This window comes from Polyodon spathula, chromosome 5, assembly GCF_017654505.1.
Source record: "Polyodon spathula isolate WHYD16114869_AA chromosome 5, ASM1765450v1, whole genome shotgun sequence".
Lineage (NCBI taxonomy): Eukaryota > Metazoa > Chordata > Actinopteri > Acipenseriformes > Polyodontidae > Polyodon > Polyodon spathula.
In genome coordinates, this window is record NC_054538.1 from 8665249 (window position 1) to 8685344 (window position 20096).

At 36.9% G+C, this 20096-nt stretch overlaps 1 protein-coding gene across 2 annotated transcripts in view; it reads left to right on the forward strand.

Annotated features, from left to right (window-relative positions):
* The first annotated feature begins 1976 nt into the window (after positions 1–1976).
* LOC121315511 (hippocalcin-like protein 1) overlaps positions 1977–20096 on the forward strand; it is a 52566-nt gene continuing 34446 nt past the window's right edge. Inside the window, exons 1-2 of one of the 2 annotated variants that reach the window (XM_041249660.1) lie at positions 1977–2083; positions 2236–2374. The gene's annotated coding sequence lies outside the window, so the exon portion shown is untranslated. Of the gene's footprint in view, positions 2084–2235; positions 2375–13234; positions 13258–20096 lie in introns of those variants that run through there. The other variant, XM_041249661.1, reaches the window with a different exon arrangement.

Genomic DNA, 20096 nt, shown 5'->3' on the forward strand with positions numbered 1-20096 from the left:
CATTCAAATGTAGCAGCTAGGAGAATCACATTGTTCCAAATTATCTCAAATTGGCCTGAATGTGTTTTTTTCACAGGGAATTTATGACACTGCCATCTTAGAAATGGCAAAGATACAAGTCTCGAATTAATTATCCTCCTGCACAGTGTTTGAGTTCACCTCATAGCAGTCATTGTCTCCACCAGCATGTGTCAGTTTATTTTTTCTGAGGGGGAATCAATTCCGCTTCCACATCCTCTTTCCCTTCTGGAGTTCCAGATGAAGACAACCCAAGTATTCCTGTTGGATTCTGAAATTAATTTGGCCTGCTTGGCTTGTCATGCTAACTCACACAACTATCAGACGAGGTTCAATCATACAGTATCACTGTAAGACCCACTTGTGGTGCAGCAAGGGTGTTCCTTTGAAAATGGGCACACAATGAATTCCAGGCAGGTGTGAGCACTGAAGACAAATCTGCTGCCACTCCAGTGACTGATGGTATCTTAATTTTGTTTGAATTTTCACTTCTTATTTATTCATACATCCGTGCTGGGCTTTTAGTGGATGGCAGTTCTGAGGAGTTGCTAATGGAGTGCTTCTAGAATAACAATGCAATGTGTCTATTCTCAGTCCCACACAAACAACAGCATATTACTGTTATACAACCCTAGCTGAACCATTATCAGAGCACAACATCACTAGCCAAGGAAACGGAATTCATTTTGAACAGATGTTGCCCAGTGATCCTGATTAGGTAACTAATACTGATATAGTTCTATGGTACTGCAATGGATAACCATTATTTGCTCATACCACTGTGATGCCATTGGTTTTCCAAGGTGAAAATGTTCTACCAATCTCTCACACAGTCTCTGTTCTGCTGCAGTGGCCGTTGAGTACAGATACATTGCATTTCCATTGCTGCAACAAATTGTCTGCCCCTGCACCCCTTTAATAAAGCTAATGGGGAACCAATACCGAGACACAGGCACGACTGATCGAATAACACTGGAACAAAGCAAAATCAGCTGACCATGTTGTTTCAAGATCATGCAGGTTGAAGATGCTGCTTGTCTAGTTACCAAACCAATCTGACTGTTGTTAACCTGTGATAGGGTTTTATTCGGGTGCATATCCAGTCAGAAACCAGTGAGGCGTTACAATTCCAAACTCTCTTGCTGGTCATCAGCTCAGTAGCATCAATTGTTATTTACACAATAAAGCAGGTGCAATTATTTAGAAGTTTATTGTGTTTAATATCTATTGCATATCACTAATAATACATGATTACAGTATTCTGTTCATTCGCAGACTGACCTGAATAAAAGTGTGTGACAATCCTTGTCATTACTGCCTCATGGGTCTTTAAAAATTACTTGATTCTATGAGTTCAGTGTAAAATAATACTGCTTGTGGAAGACCTGACCTTTGAGCTTGGGACATGAATATGGGGCCTTCTGTACCCTATGTGAGTAATCTTACATAGACTGTTTTCAATGCACCACTGATGAGCTTGGTTAATACTGTGCACTTTCCTGCAAGTTTAATATTTTTTATTGGCTCTGCCCAGACTGCAGTTACAAAGTTGGATTATAGTGACTAAAATGGTATTGATTTACCACTCTTAAGCCTGTGAGTCCTTAAGTTTGTATAGCTTTAAGGATCAATTTTAGCATTTTAATCTACAGCACTAGCAGGCCGTCACTGCTCTACTTCCTGCCTGGGCGCTTGCTGGTCGTGGTTATGCATTACAGAGAAAGGAGGTGGAAATGTACTACGTGTTGGGAGGGGGGTCGGAAACATCACAATAAAAATAAATGCTTGGTATAAAACAGAAGGCTAAACATTTTAGACTTATAATTATAATTCAGAGGTATCATATATTGCCTTTTCAAAAATGATAATAAATTATGGAAAATGGTAAACGCAGAACGAGGGTGGTTTACCCACCCTTCTCCTTTCCCGCAATGGGAGGGTCCTGTAAGAAGTTACAATGTACTGAGCTCAGTCTGTAGCTTGACTTGTAACAGAGCTTCTGTTGTTGAACAAACTGTGTCTTCAACACATGACGTCTATGGAACCTGCTTGATATACAGAGAAAGTAACAGCTTTACTACTCTGATACACTTTTTTTCTTTTTTCAAAAGACTTTCTGTGTTACTGTTACCAACTTAGCATTGTCGTTGTTTTCAAGTTGTTTTCTTGCTGATTCACCGGGAGGAATTCATTAATTTTTTTTTTTCTTCTCTTAAGTTAAATGAATGTGTGAGTAAAGAAGGAAAGATAGAACAGAAAAGAGAGCGCGGCAGTTTTACAACACCGGTTCAGCAGATCTCCCGCAGAAACCACGAAAACACGACGGTCTTCAAAAAAAGCGGTTGTAAAGAAGTTGGTAAGTAACTGTATTTGCATAATTATTGAGACGGATCTACGTATATGTTGTGAAATTTAATTTTAAATTGAAATGTTGTACAGTGAGATGTAGTAGTGAACGTTTACTGTAATAGCGGTAGCGCTTATTACATAAGGAAATGCTTTAGTGTTTTGACAGATCAAGGTGAAACATTAATTTCACTTTTTGCTCTTGGGTAAGATAACTTGGCAGTGGTTGTCTGCATTATACTGCACCCCCTCAAGTTCCATACGCAGTACCGGTTTTTGGCTCACGCAGCCCATGCAACTGCAAGGGACCCCCTGTTGCCATGGCTCAGTTATTATTTAAAAAAAAAAAAACTTAGATTAATCTCAAGTGAATTAGTTATTAGCCATGTTACAGTTTTTTTGATCTATACGCCACAAGCCATAAACAGAAAAAAAAACAACGTGTAGGGGTTTAAAACCGTGCGCAAGTTCTTCTTGACAGGTGCTGCGTAATCGTGGAACCCACGATTTAAGCGAAAAACTGTAAGGCTTTTTAAAATGAATGAATTTCGACACACTGCAAACAAAGTTCGCTTGTACGTGCCGCCAGTGCTGCAAACTTAAGTTGAATACATTATGTCTGGTGTGTAGTGTTTCTCACGCATACGGCTGAGTGTTTGAACGAATCTGAAACAAACTGAAGTAAATGCGCACGCAGTGTATGGTCCCAGCCTCTTCAGATGCTCGATTGCATCTACAAGGGAAATTTGCCGGACCTGTGCCTTAACCTGAGTATTATTGACTTGTGTCTGCTGTTGACTGCCACAGTAGCGTCAGGGGAGATAAGCTTTTCTTGTCTAAAACATGAAGTTATTAAAGAAAAAATTTTGCGATGGCTGTAGTAAAATGCAGTACATTTAATAGTGTAGTTGTTGCTGTTTGAATCCATGGTACAGTAGTGTTACTTGTACGAACAGTGTACTGGGGGCCCCGGAATCAAGCTTTACATGGGCCCACGGTGAGACAAGCGCCACCAAAACGGTGCAGTGTCCTGTTAGATTTTATAACATTTTGAAATACTTTAATCACATCACAGCATTTCTACTAAACCACATTGGTCTGTCAGTTCGCTAGTAAAACTTGAAAAACAGTTAAAAAAAATTCAGGTTACATTGATAGTGAAATATTAGTTACTTCAATCCTACGGATTAGGCCCATCCAATACGACTGTGTGTAATCAAGAATATATATATATATATATTAATATAATATATATATATATATATATATATATATCTGTGTATGTATTAGCCATAACTGTCAATAGCAAGTTTGTTCAGTCTTATTATTATATTATAATATTTTATATTATTATTAATAATAATAATAATAATAATACAACTCCATGTTTGTAATAAGTGTTTAAACAATAGGAAAAACCGTACGGGAGTTTAATATTTAATGCATTTTCAGCCAGCGTACGCTAGCCCCCTAGGCTACACATCGTTCGGCAACGACCCAATGCGCAGTCTCCGAGAATGGACTACACAACGTAAACGTTATGAAACGAGCTCAAACTCTTCGAGAAATGTAGTAAAAGGATCATTCTAAGTACAGGGCTTTACCATCAACAAACGGTCAGTTAAGCATTTTGTTTTTGTATTGCGTTTTGATTTACTCACTGCCTAATAATATAAAACAACATTTCTGCAAGCGATATGTTTTCCAATACTATATGTGATGAATTGCAAAACACTAGCCTACTAGTAAAGTAGGATATTTAAAATATGTTCATATTTAGTCCTGTAAAACTGGATAATGCATGTTTTAAAATAGCTACCACATTATGCTGATTTGTGATGTGATGCAGTTTGCTCTGCAGTAATTGGCTTTAAATTCAAAGTTAAACTTTTTTACTTTTTCGGTAGATTGCACAAGCTAGCACACCTTTGTATTATTCAAACAACAGAAAACGCTACTTGTTGAATAATACAAAGCTGTATGGAGCATATTTGCTAATGAAATACCACCTCCCCATGAGTTTGATCTCTTATTTTCTGGTTTTATCCACATCAATTTTTTTTTTTGACACGTACTGTACTTTATGTTGTGTCAAAAGACATTTGTTCTGCAGAGCGCTTCACAATCTGAGCATGCGTAAATGCATTCTTTAGTGCTGTCAATACCATAGTGTTTCAGTGCCATTCCTCAGTATTTGTATGAATGCCTAACCCAGTACCGGTTTACACGTTCAAATAAAAAGTGATGTTGTATGGGTGCTGTGTTTTTTTTTTTTTTTTTTTTGTTGATCAGCAATACAGCTGCCGGTGAAGAGTGCTGGTAAATAATATTTCCAATGTCCCTGACCATGGAACTTTTAACATAAAGGCAACTGAGGTTTCCCTGTCTTCCACAGTTCTAGCTCTTCAACACAGGCATTTCTGAGTTTTTCAGGCTTCCAGCCTTTCTCTGTTTAAGTGTGCCATGGACTTTAGAACAGGCCGCCCAGCTGATTTATACACACTTCTTCTGCTCATTTAATTGAAAGAAACTTTTTTTTTTCTTTTCTTTTGGTTTCCTTTCTACTAATCTTACTCTGGTGCATTAACGTTTGAACGTTCTCTGCACAAAGTATCCTGTTCTGCTCAGTGGGAATAGAGCGGGCAGATTTGAATAAACAACAAGAAGTTATTAGTGTAAATGCTGCATGTTTAATATATTTATTCATGTTAATGTATTCTACTGGGGAATGTAAATTGGGAAACAACCTTAGAGGGCTAGAAATGTATTTATTAAAATCTTCTGATGGGTATGAAAAGGAGGGGGTGCAGGATTGTTGATCTTTTTTTTTTTTTTTTTTTTTTTTTTTACTTCTGTGCTATTGTTCCCCATTTTGCATGAACTGTAGAACCTCCTGCAGTTTGACACCTGCTGTCATTAGCTGCTGGCACTGTGAGCTTGTATAGGAGGTTGCTGCTGCATCCCTTGACAAGTTGCTTTTGACAGCCTATCAGAGTTCAGTTTTCAACATAGGGCCGCATGCATTTTGCAGAGGATTGCACAGTACAGTGCAGCCGCCAAGCACAGAGGAAAAGTGATTGCTGTGTCAGTGTGGTGCAGTATAAACAGTATGTAAGGGGTCTTTTATTGAATATTTAACAGCACGGTTTATAATCAAATACAGCAGTGCTGTGACTGACTAGCCTGGGGCTGTCTGCAATCTAAAAGTGCCTGTGAAGTAGTAGCAATTTGGTTGGGATATCCCAAGTACAACTTAAGAGTAACAAAATTCTGAAATAAGACACCCTAGGGTCAAGTAGAGTTAGAATGATTTTGTCACAGTGCCTGTCTGACTTTTAAAAAAATACATTTTAAATGAATAATTTGATCGGTAGAATAAAACATTTTGAAAGAGGGAAAGGTTCTCCAGCCAGCCTAATTAAAATATGTGATGCCAAATGACTCTCTATTAAGTTATTCAGACTGCATTCACTTAACATGGAGAGCTCATAGGAGGGATGAGTTAAAAAGCTAAGAAAAGTGGGAGTCCAGTAAGAAGTCAATTACTAAACCTCATATAGGGTGTGGAGAACTGAAACACAAACACACATTGTTTACCTCTGGCTTTAATATTCTCAATAATTGAAAAGTCCCACAATAATTTCATGTATACATATTTACTGAACTCTAGGACTGCAAGGAAGGGTACATTTTGACTTTCAAAGGTTCGGAACACATTACCAAAGGAAGGTCTGAACCTTCGATGATAGTAATTTGCATAATTTACTGGTGACGTCACCATAGCTACTTGTTTATTTGATTGAAAATCCTATTATTTTACAGGTAATCCAAATAAATGGAATAAAACATCCACATGTAGTTTAAAAATACGTGATATAGAACAGTAATCATGTTTTTTTTTTAAATAAAAATAAAAATACACATTGTTTATTTACACGTAATTGATGCTGCTTGCGGTATATACAGTAAGCTTGCATTGCAGCAGCACCAACTACAGCAGACTTGGGCAAAACAAAGCTTTATTTAAGGCAGTGTTCCAAGCAGGTTATCAGTCACAGTAACATTTACTACTACTAAAAATATTACTACTACTACTACTACTAATATTATTATTATTATTATTAATAATAATAATAATAATAATAATAATAATAATAATAATAATTAAATAAATAAATAAATAAATAAATAATAATAATAATAATAAACTTTTTTTTTTGGTCATCTGGGAATTTAAGAAAAAATTAAGAAAAAAAGAATTTAACAAAAAAATCCCAAACAGCAGAGGGGTTTCGAGACATTTCTTGCAATACAGCTTACGTTATACAGCGCTTTGCTGTTGAGATGGCGAATGAAGAAATTAAAGGTTTGCCTCTGGATAACACGAGCTGGAGGGGAGAGGGGCAGACGGCGCTCAGTTTTCGAAATTAAAATGTTACAAAAATAATGTTAGCGTATATTTTGAATGTTTCAAACCTATTCTACAATAGTACTTATCGTTCACTGGTATTCGGTACATATTTTACAGAAGCACTACAACCGCTACAGACACCACTCCACCTCTGGCTTACTAATACCCTGCTCCATACACTGCAGCGGCGCTATATGGAGTTGCTATGTAACGATTTGATAATGGCTTTTATTACAACAACTTTTGTTTTCGTAATATGCATTATATAAATCTAAAGAACGAATTTTGCATGTGAGTGACATTTAATGTGCGATTTGTAGTATTCACACATTGTCAAACAGTCTCTGTTAACAGAGAAAAAAATACAAAAAACACATAGTGTGTGAAAGCAACTTGACGAACCTTCAAAGGTTTAAAACTACCTTCGAATTCCTGGCTAGTGAACGAGTCTTCGAACACAGCCCTATTGAACGCCAAGCTTATGTCACTTGATATAGACTGGGCTGGCTCCTACATCGAACATTAATTCATTAAAAAATATATATATATAAAAAATGCATGAGCCACATTTTCAAATGTCTAGCTATATTTAACTGTTTATTTTTTCCATTTATGTATGCAACAGATATAACAGTAAGGGAGAAGGCGTTACTTGGATACCCCTATTTGTAAGAATTGTTTGCTGTAAAGGTCAAGCTGCTTCTTGTTAATTCATTGTGGTAGAGGCGGGGGCACTGATTGCTTTATTTGCTTGTGGGATGTGGCATTGATTAGCAAAAATGGTTTCCTGATATTTCATGACAAAGAAAGGAAGAAACTGTTTCCCAAGGCAAGAGAAAACCAGATAAGGTAACCACTTTGACTGAAACTGGGCAAAAAGGATGAAACAGGAAACGTTTTATAAGCGCTACACTGTATTCAGGATTCCAGCTGTTTTAATAATTAAATTTACCAGACATCATAATTGCTAGCCTCTCTAATTCAATCATTTAAATATCGATTTCAGCACAAATATTGTTCTCAGCAGCAGGTTAAAATTGAATGGCACCAAAACAAAGCAGCAGCTTATAAAAGCATGCTAAAAGTATTCATGGTTATTGAAATTTTACAGACCAGAGATGTCATTTAGAAAACCAGAGCATGGTTTTATGATCCTTAATTTGGATGAGATGGGATGATAGGGGGAATTATGTATGCTTTTTTTTTTAAAGGAAAAGAGAGGGGTAATTTAGCTTTACTAACAGGCAAAAAAAAAAAAAAAAAAAAAAAAAAAACCCAGAAACTGTATATCCCTCAGAGACACAGTATTGGGAAAGCCGTGGGTGCATCACAATCCAATACTGTGCTCCGCAGCTGTAAGAGGTCACCTCTGGCAGGAGATACATTTCAACAAAGCAGATGCTTTGATGGCTAATCAGATATGCCTCCCCTTTCTTCAATGCAATTTTCTAAAAAATATTTTATTTATTTATTTTTTTAGCAGGGAGGTAATTCTCCATTCCCAACACTGAAGGGTATTCCTTTTGTAGCCTACTACTTCTCACACACACAAGGAGTAGTGCTGTGTCTGGAGTTTGGAACCTTGTGCTGTAAAAGTACCTTGTTTCAGGGTGTTAACAGTATTCCAAACCAGCCTTCTGTTTGAGTTCTGAATATGTTGCCAAACTCATTACCAAAAATATGCTGTCTCAGCTTCAGTGCCAATTACATGTTCAGTTCTGTGCTTTTTCCCTTTCATATCAGAATCCTGTAACACACAATGCAGATTTCTGCCTCTTGGCCTCTGTAGGTTGTAAGGTGGAATGCAAAAACCCAATCCCATCATGTATTTGGCATTCAAAGCTTTGTTATAGCTCGGTGTCCAATTTCTTTTAATCGCTTTTTATTTTACGAACAAATCTGTCTCTTCGAGCAGGGAGATGGAAAACACTATTGCTGTGGAAATGCATCATCTGTACAAAAGAACGATCAGAACTGTGGTGATGGGAGTTTCAGTGTGTGTGTGTCTGTCAAATTGTTTAATCAGTGTACTGTACTACATCTGTCACTCTGCTGCGTTTATTTTCTTTAGTACTGCTGCTGAGATGTTAATCTTGTGAGTGTATGTTTCCTTAAACAAGTATGTCAGCAATACAGTATCCATCCCCTGCCAAGTTAGAGCTTCCAGTAACACAAAGTAGATCACCATAACCTAAAGTACTTATGCATGCCTATGTAACAGAGTAACACAGACAGACAGGGGCGGAGGTGCCTCCATGTATCGGAATTCTGTTACTCTCAGTAACTTGTTCCACAGAATGGCCTAACCGGGCTTTATCACAAGTGTAGTAAAACTCTGATATAAGACAAATGAATGTACAAGGGCACAGTCACTGTAATAGATATACATTCCCAGACGGGATAATCAAGGCATGAGCTGCCTAGCATTTGTTGACTTTTTAATGTTGAAAAGTGAGTGGGAGCTGCTGCTAGTGGATCACAGTAAATCAATGAAACCTTTATAAGAACCACAGCAACCAATGACAAAGAATTAACACATGTATTTTTGTGTTAATAGCCGTTAGCACTATAGTGTAATTGATGTCATGTGCATCAAAGCAGTATATGTGGTTTACTAAGATATGCCAAATTAAAATGCAGTATTAAAATACTATAATATATTTCACCGAGTACAATTTGTATAAAGCGCTAACTTAGCTGTAAATAAAATGTATAATGTAACAAATGTAAGACATATATAATTTTGTGATTTTTTTTTTTTTTTGCTATTAAATGATTAGAAATTGTTGAGAGTTATTACATGACCTCATCTTAATGTAAAATCTTATACACTGGGCGATCTTAAAACTGAGTGAAGTAATGTTTTTTTTTTACCAGCGATGTTAGAAAAAAATATTTGACAAAAGCTAGGCGATATTAAAAGATAGCTCTTTAAACTAATATGCTTATTCTAATTGTGAATTTCAAAAAGCTTGTGTTTTGAATTTGCCAACCTATCAAATAGTACTAGCACGATACCAATTTATTAGCCCTTTCCAAATATATTGATATTTTACTCTGTTTCAAATGTAATAACAAAATGGTCAGTATAAAGCTTAATGTAACCACATTTTGTATTTTTCATGAAATAATAAATACAAAAATAAAAAAATAAAAATCTAGCCCTACTGTTCATTTCAAAGGGGAGTTTATTTAAAATGAAATATTTCAAACATATTTCATTGAACAAAATCAAAAAATCCCCAAAGTGGCCCATAGTGTGTTTCAGACTTTGAACTTGATCTGCTTTTCCTTGCGCTTGTGCACACTTAGTAGTGTACTATCTGCTTGATGCTATGTGAATTATACAGTGCAGTGTAATTAAGAAACAATACCTGGGCAGTGAAAACATTGCACATTATCCATAGGTGCGTGTAATACAATAAACTCATTACAGGAATGACAAAACTTGTGGAATGCATGGGGCTGTTTCCTAAGATTTACAGAACCCGGACATTGTCTTGCATCCCATGGTTAACACAATTAATCCTCCTATTAATATGTCATCGTTTCTGCTTTGGTATTTGCACCCCCCCCCCCCCCCCCCCCCCCCCCCCATCCAACGTCGCCAGCTAGCTGTGTTTCTATGTCACTATTCCTAGCTGGTTTTCTATTTCACTATTCTGTGCATCAGTAGTGAAACTACACTACATTGTTTCCCTGCATGTAAGATCAGCCTTAACCTTTGCAGTGCAGCTCGTGTTCCCCCTGAAAACAAATTCACATTACAATTGTATAAGTATGGCTGTGTGTTGATGTTCAATTGATTTGATCTTGTACAGTCCTTCAACTCTGCCCCTTGTGCAGTCTGTCTTTTTACGCTGTCATACATGAAATGATGGCAGAATTCGGCTGCTCGAATTCTAGCTAGATCTAAATCCTCTGAATGTGTAACACCTGTGTAGACAACCCTGCATTGGCTGCCTGTTAAGTTCATGATTGATTGAAAAATATTACTGCTGACATGTAAGGCCTTGAACAGTTTGGCAACAAGCTACATCAGATATGCTAATTGAATATATTGCTGTTCGAAACCAGCGATCTGCTGAAGCTGGGCTCTTAAGAGTCCCAAAAATTAGGCGCCAGTCTATGTGAGACAGGGCATTTTGCTGTTATGCACCCAAGTTATGGAATGCCCTTCCACAGACAATTAAGGGTTAAAAAAAGTTGATATTTTTAACAGTCACTTAAAAACTCTTTTTAAATTGGCATATCAGCCTATATAGAGATCTGCTGTTATGAATTTGTATAGTACGTGTGTTTTGAGCTCTGTGTTTTAATATGTATAGTCTGTGTGGTTATTAATGATTATGTGTTGGTGTGTTTTTAGATTGTAAAGCGCTTTGAGGTGTGCTGCATGAATTGCGTTATATAAAATAAAGTATTATTATTATTATTATTATTTTAAAATAAAGATTATTATGTCTGAAATATCTTTTATTTTTTTATTTCGATGCGGCAATGAGTTTGGTTTACTCCCAAGATTTATTTTTTTTGCTGTAATATGGTACAAATGTATCTTTTTTTTTTTCCAGCTAATTTTAAAATGAAGGAAGTATTTGTTTAAACTTTGAAAGACTATGAAAACTCCACGCTTGTTCCAGCACTATTTGAAAGACGCACATGTTTTCGGCATTATTTTATATCTCCACCTACCTACAGTAAATAGGTTGATCAGTAAAGTAATTGGTTAGTCGCCATTCCTGCCACATTCTCACTTGTCTTGACTGGAAGAAACCAGGGAGCTACTTTTCATTTATGGATAGGGGTTTAATCCCTATTCCTGTCAAAACACAAAACCAATATTTAGAGTGTGGTCACCTTTTATAAAATGCACAGGGTATTCATCCTCCAGTTTTTAAACGTGGCAGATGTGTATATTTAACATACAAGAGGACTGAACTTAAAATCCTGTTTGTTTGTTTTTTTTTCTTCTGTATTTTTTTTTTAGGGGGGAGGGGCGACGCTTTATTTCCCCATAAAATCAGCAATCTTGCCTGTGTCTAGTGTTTTTGGAGAATATCTCTATAATAGCCTTGTAATTGTTAAAGCTTTCCCCACTCGAAGCCTATCTGACAGTGTTACAGCTGTGTTCTGTAGTGAGTTAATCCTGTGACGGAGAAAGTCTGTGTAATCTTATATAATTGATTTGTTATTGACCATGCATGCATGCATGCCTGCCTGACTGCTCCACAGCGGGGACTGTAGTGGATTTATTGATTTGAAAGTCTCCTTATTAGGCATCTGTAGTAGGAATCCTGGATTTGAATCTCAGCTCAGCTACTGCCACCAAGGCTAGTTATAATTGATAGTCATCCTTGTATGCAACTTTGTAAACCCTCAAGAGTTTGGCACTGTGATTGTGGTCATTAATGTGTTAGGGGTGTGCAAAAAAGTGTTACTCGTACTTGGAATTGTTTTTAAGTAGGCAATAAGGCATGACAGGATGTGTGATATGCCCCAGTTGCGTTGCAAACCACGAGGCGAAGCAGAGTGACTTCAGCCGCCCGTGGTGTGGTGATATTCGAGAGTTTCACACACCCTGAAGTGCTTTTATACACTTATAAAATGGGTTAACTAACTAAATTGAAAAAAAAATGTAAATCATTTAATTAACAAAAAAGTCATTTTTATTAAATATCCTTCTGTCTAAAACTGAGCTAGACAATTGTTCCATAGAATATTTTTAATTTAAAAAAAAAAGCGATTTTATGGATGTTGAATTGAACATTCCCATTGAAAGTGCAGTTTTTTCATTATTTGATTTGTTGTACTTCTTGTAATTCTTGGTTTCTTCATTACATTTTAAAGTGAAATATTATTGGCCATTTTCATCATGACACAGCACAAGAGAGTCTGCCTTTAAATCACGCAGGCCCTTCCTCACAAGACCTGCAACAGTATCAGGTGAGTGTTTTTTTTTTTTCTTTGTATTTAATTGTCCTTCGTTATCCAGGGTAGTGACTGGAGGCTTCACAGTGGCGAAAAAGATGTTATTTGCATTATGGAATACCCGGTTGCTTATCGAACTGACTTTGCAGTTTACAGCTGGAGAACTACTGGGCCTGTGTTAAGAAACAGTTTAAAACAATGCAGGGCACAGCAGAAGATGTGGAGAGAAAGGTACGGCAGGAATTGTCGAGATGCATTTATAAACATTCTGCATCAGATCACACAGCTGTGCAGGAGGCGGGACCAGTGGCAGCAGGCAGGGCAGGAGATGCAACCAACCAGAGGAGGAGTACGGACATCGACGGGGGCAGCAGTAGCAGAGCATCCATTTAACCACCTAAGTCTGCTTTTAGAACGAACCAAATCCTTTTTTTTTTTTTTTTTTTTTTTTTTGAAAAGCTGAAAGTTTAAGATATTTTTTAACTGTTTATTTTCAGAATGGGATAGGGAAAAGCTGCAGTTCTGACAGAGTTCAAGGAGAAGGAGCAGAGGTATTGGAATGGCAAGTTTTGAATTGATTTGAATACTTTCACAACTTTAATCGGTCATCAGTGTCCAACTCAGAGTCATTCAATATCTCATGTACACTTCGGTTTCTCAAAAGGTCAGCATTTATCATCCGTCATGTTAATTGTGATAAATTCCAATGTGACTTTTTTTTTTTTTATGTAAAGACTAGTGACATAACGAAATCTACTAGTGCTCTATAAGTGCCAACTTATACTGTACTATCAACACCCCATGTGACCTGTTTTGACCAATCAGGATAGAGTATTTTAAAGACCCATTTTATAAGAAGTATTTTTCAAGCAGGTATTCAATAAATCCATTTATTAAAGTGTTGACTTCAAAACAATGGGAATTAACTTCCACAGTGAGTGTTTTAAAAGCCGATTGGAAGAATATTTTCCTTTCATCCAGGGCACTGGCATTTTTACTGCCGTACTGGTGAACTAAGGTCGTAAACTGACAAATGAAAATGAAATACATGCCGATTTTTAAATACTTATTAAGCATGATTCGCACGGGACTAAGAAACCAAGTGTCCTCAGAGTTGGTCAAAAGCAGAGGATGTGTAGTAACCTCCCAGACATGGATTGTTTTTTATCAAGGGAAGTCTGTAAATTCAAAATGAAATGCAATGTAGTGGCCAGAGAAGGCACTTTTGTGCCTGACTTGTAAACAGTGAACCTGGTGTAAATAACTAATTTCGTTGTACCTTTTTTTCCAAATGCTAGAATAACCATTTAGTCCTTTGAATTATTATATGTGTTTCCATACTTTTCATATCTTCAGTGCAGCATTAAAAGCATTCATTTTTTTTAAGAGTCGCCAATTATGTTGTGTATTTTTGCCCGTCCTCAGTTTGGTTATGCAAATTCGTAGCATTATACTGAACTGGAGACTCTCAGGACAGATTGTACCATTTTTAATATTATATTGTGGTTTATTGTGAAGGCTGGATTGTTTTGAGACGAATACCCCGGAAATGTTATATCAATTCTAACATAACACTGACATGCAATTCACTTGGGAATAAAGAGACACAGGACGTTTGACTTAGAAATTTTACGGATTAAAAAAATCAGAGGACCTCTGTGAAAATTATCTGTGATAAAATAGAAACGGACGGTTCGCACAGGACTAAATTTCACGGATGTCGGTAAAAATTCCGAAACCACCTGTTTATGTGGTGATTTTTATTCCCGTGTGAATCGGGCTTCAAAGACAATTCCAAGAACGTTTTTACACACCCCTAGTAGATGAATACCTAAGTAGAGTTCAAGTAATGACATATGGTTCACAGGTACAATCAAAGAAAAAGAACAAAGCTGTGAATATTAATGCCAGTTAGATTGCTTCAAGGTTATGTGTTGTTGTCTGAAGTTCCTTCACAATCAGAATTCACTCCAGTAATACTCCACTCCGGTTCTCTGAGTTTACCATTTATTAGAGGTTATTCTATACTTAGTTAAGCTTTTATAAGCTATCACTGCACCTTTTGGCACCCACAAATAACCAATCAAGCTACATTTGGTTTGTTAAGTACATATGTTTGATTTAATGTGCATGCACCATGTACAGTGTACCTCCAGAATACCATTTATTTGGAATTTGGCTCATTGTCTTGCACTGACTAGTTGTAGTGCCTCTCTTCCAGACTATAGCTCAGCAACCAAGGACTAGCAGTGTGCTGTACATCTTAAAGGAATGGCACACACTGCTGGAGTACAAAGATGTGCTCTGTCTGAAGAATCATCAAGTTTTAAACTGTGATTAATTATTTTTGGAGTCATGGATGATTGGGAATAATGACTTTCACTGAGGGATGTGAAACCTAAAAGGTGTGCAGGAATACAAATAGTAACCTGAACACTCAATGCAGGTAGTCAACAAGCTGTAGCTCATTGGAGAACAAATACATATTTTACATGGGAAGACCAGAGTTTAAATCTGAACGTTTTATTACAGTAATCACTCTCTCCTTTGCTGCACTTCTTCCAGAGGTTGCTGCTGGTACATTTATTATGATTCCTTATGCTATTCAAGCACCTAATGGTACAGGACAGTATAGTGTCAAGAGATTATCCGTGTACTGCTATTGAAAACAGTAGGATAAGACTGTAGTAAATATAGTTCAGTTGTGAAGACAGAGTTCGATATGTGCTATCTTTTAAATTTAACTGAAAGGGCATACAAAGATGTTTCATGAATCTGCCAGCCTGATGTGCTATAAATAGTTTAATAAAAGGTACTGCCCTATTGAGTGGGGGTGTTAAAAAGGTTATACCAGTGAATGCTTTTTAACAACTGCAGGGTTGTGGTTTAACATCTACTGTGTATTATCACCTTTGCCAATAGGTCTTTTTGAGTAAGACCATCAAGAGTAATCTTGCAGTCTATAATGAAGGGCTTCTGTCCTTCTCAATATTAAAGGTAGGCGGTTCATGTCGAGTTACTCTGCTGTTTTACACATCAGAAGTTCAGCAACAGAACGAGAGACTTTCAGTTACAGAGGGCAGCAAGGTAGACCGGGGGCCAGTTCATAATAACTACAACAATCTGATGGCTGATTCATGAATTTATAATTTAAATGCTGATATCACAAAACTGTAAGTTTCGTTTGCTACGTTCATACAATGATCTGTTCTCTGAGGGAGCAGGGAAAAAACAGATCAATTAATTGAATCTAAAGGGACCTACAATGAAAAGGCTGGTATTTTTGTCACTGTAATAATAACTTGCTGTGGGTACACGGATTCCCTAGACAGGGATCCTAAGTCAAAAGTTAAAATGTGTAACGATTTCTGTCATTATAGGATTGGGTTTAATAATGTCTACATGGCTGCCAAGGTTAAACAGAGGACTGTAAGCAAGTACTAAAACATTATGTGTTTTCTTTCAGATTTCCCTGATATTTAGACCTGACAACACGATACCTTAGACAAATAGTCACATGCAGTACTGACCAAACTCAAAAGCTGTGACGCACAAAATAAACACTGTCTGTAAAGGGAGAATTGAATGTGATGCAACAAAATGAAATACTTGACAGGCAATATTCTTAGTTAATTTCCTACTACAGTATTCCTTGTTCTTGAGTCTCTGTTTAGTTCAGCAAAACATCAAAGTTCAATTCCTATTATTTGATTATCATTTCTATTTTACACTGTAAAATGGATTTGCTTTGTTCGGGAGTACTAATATTGCAACAGCAGTTTTCAGATTTCACTAACTGATGTGTTGAAGGGAAGCCTCATTACAACACCTGCATCCTTTGATAACCTAAGGTTTGCAAAAATCCCATGTTAGCATGGTGTAACATCATTGATAAACTGCACATAAGAACTATAACAAGAATAACAAAGAGGGCTGCAGTATATGAAGCACATACTGGAAGGCAGTGTTTTTCTTTATCCCGGCACGCGCTAATTCAAGCAGATCTCTACATAAAAGACGTCTCGAGGGGAGCGGTCTTTTATTTCAGACCAAGAGGAAAACTTTGACCGCCTTTCTGTGGGTGTGACCTCAGTGGGGAGTGGCTGTACTGTGGGGAGCTGTAAATCTGATGGGTTGGTAAATGATCCACATTTGAAGCGGAGACAGAGATGAGCAATTTCAGAATAATAATTTTGGATTTACTGGTTTTCAGGACACTTTTTTTAAATTAGCAGATGGGCAATATGTTGTGTTTAAGAATCAGTGAGAGTTCTCATCCCACCACATTGCACCCTTGCTAAGTGCATAATGAATGTGTGTCGCTTGTGCAAAAAGGCAGAGCAATTTGCAGGGGCATCATCATCAAAAAAAAACAAACGGAAAATGAAAAAAGTTACTTAAGTTAGATTTACCTTTGTTGGTGTTGCAGATGAACCTCGCCCTCAGTGTTTTTAAAAGTTTGCAGCCATTTCAGTAATATTTTCTTCAGAGAAACTAGCGCCATGTTAATCAAAATTAAGAAAGAGTGCAGTTAATGGATGATTTGTTTTACAAAAAGTTCCCAGATATTTGTGTGTGTGTGTTTTTTTTTTTTTTTTTTTTTTGTTAACGTTGGAATTAGGTGTGGTGTTCTGTACACATGTACTGGAATTTTGACAAATACTTCACTGTGATTGGTTGATTTCTGATACGTGATTTATAATTCTCTCTGTTATTTGGTGGGGTGTGATTCAAAAAAGGCTGAGAACCCATGTTATAAAGTAACATTCTAGATCCCACCCACATTAACCTTTTCAGTTGGATAATAATCATACCACAAATGTAAACCATGTATAGTGTTCTGCATTTTCAGTTTTTAGCTTTAAAAAAAAAAAAAAAAAAAAAAAATCTGGGAATTTTTCAGAGTTTATTTTACATCTATTGAAATAGGGATAAAATTGGTACAAAATAGTTTTAAATTGAAACATTGGTAAAAGTCGGGATAAAAAATCTCAGAAAAAATCGAAACATTTGTTTTCTTTTGAATATTCATAAACTGATTTACGTTCTCTTCTCATTCCTCATGCACTAAATATTATAATTCTGGGTAAGTATTTCAATTTAGTTTTTGATCAAGCTAGAAGTTACCACGCCCAGCAATTGCCACAATAATCAGGCTTTGATAGGCCAACATTATCCGGTGATAATGTAAAGTGACAGAGAACCACATTTTGAATGTTATTTGATTATCTGACTAAACGTCTGCTGTATCCTGGGATATACAGTACTGTGCAAAAGTTTTAGGCAGGTGTGAAAAAATGCTGTAAAGTAAGAATGCTTTCAAAAATAGACATGTTATAGATTATATTTATCAATTAACTAAATGCAAAGTGAGTGAACACAAGAAAAATCTACATCAAATCCATATTTGGTGTGACCACACTATGCCTTCAAAACAGCATCAATTCTTCTAGGTACACTTGCACAAAGTCAGGGATTTTGTAGGCATATAGTCAGGTGTATGATTAAACAATTATACCAAACAAGTGATAGTGATCATCAATTCAATATGTAGGTTGAAGCACAATCATTAACTGAAACAGAAACAGCTGTGTAGGAGGAATAAAACTGGGTAAGGAACAGCAATGCCATCAGCTCAGAATTGGCAGAAAACAGTGGGACCCTGGTACACCCATCTACTGTCCGGAGAAGTCTGGTCAGAAGTGGTCTTCATGGAAGACTTGCGGCCAGAAAACCATATCTCCGACGTGGAAACAAGGCCAAGCGACACGCGCGTCTTCTGAAACATGTGCCGTCAGCCGTCCGCTTCTTTCCACTCTGCAGGTTCATCATGCAGGACCACACAGCTCTGGGCAGCTTACAAGCAGGCCCGCAGGCACCCGGCCAGTCTACAGGGGTCGTTGGTGTGCGGTGAGCCAAGGACAGGACTGCAGTCTTGCATTGTTATTCCAGAATCGCTCATCAGGCCAGTCCTCATCAGGGGTGTATAGGCAGGTTGGGGAGCTGAGGCACAGTAATGTGAGGAATATTCAATGTAATTGATTTGCTGTACAGATATTTTTGATAAGCATTGTGAGCACTTATGAGGTCGGAATGCTTTACCTCCAGCTCACCAGTCCAATTCTAGCCAAGCTTAATAGTGCCAAACTCTAAAACACCATTATGGGTGTCCACTATGAAAGGCGCTATATAAAAATAAATACTATATAAATTATTATATAGTAAAATATGGACTGGAGAGGAGGGCTATAGTGGAAAATAATTGCCCTGAGGGAGAAATTTTGTTACCAACAGAGGTGTAATGCCCAAAGCTGCAGGTTACCCCAGAGGTAAACATAGTCTTCTCGAAGGGCATTTAATTCTCCACTCTGAGCTGAGTCTGCAGTACTAATTTAATATATGAATCAGTCAAGAAAACAAGTGAAACAAGGTTGGAAAGTAAATATGACTTTATATATATTTTTAAATATAGCTGATACAGCATAAGCAAACAAATAAATAAATAACATAATATAACTAAATAACAAAAAATGTTTTGCAATTCATTTTTGGTTAAGTCACAGAATCGCTGTTCAGCAGTTTTCACATTCAGCCATTTTCTCTTGTTCTGAGGAGTGGAGATGAAGGGCGTTCTTTTGAAAAGGGTTGGGATTCATATACCACGCAGTCATAGTTGAGGTTGAGTGAAGGTCCTGTTTAATGTCGATTTTACGACCAGGCCAAAGGGGGTAAAACCCCCCCAATATGCCGTGGTTGGGTTTGCAGGCTCAGTAAACCCTGTGAACAGGGTGCCATTTGGTTGAATACTTTTAGACAGTGTTTTTCATTTTTATTACATTTTTTTTATACACTTGTATCACAAAAGGAATAGCAAATTAATCAACCACTCTCAGCATACACATAGTCCCAGGGCTGTAAATGTGCAACAGGGTATTAATATTTTTTGGGGGGTCCTAGTTTTACAGAAATAGAACTCCAAAAATAATGGTCTGATGTTGTTGCTAGGCAGAGTGGCTTGTGACTGTTCCATTGCACTGAATAGGGAGACGTGGAATATATAGTTCAGCACACACTGGTCACATCTGTGTTTCTGTCTGGATTAAAATGTGGATTAAAATTGGTAATCAGTGATAATGTTTTTGTATTTGTGTCTTCAACACTGGGGAAACTAATAATATATTTGTTTTAATTTAGGAAATATGATTTTTATTTCCCCCCTCTCACTTTTGTTGTTATGGTACGGTCAGGAGTTCAATAACACTGTTCCATTCCAAAAACTTCTCTGTGCTTTTAAAAACCTGAAAAATAAGTGACCCTGTGTATGTGTTACTTATTATACAATGAAGATTAAATTAAACTGGTGGGAATGCAACCTCTAGCATGTAGCTAG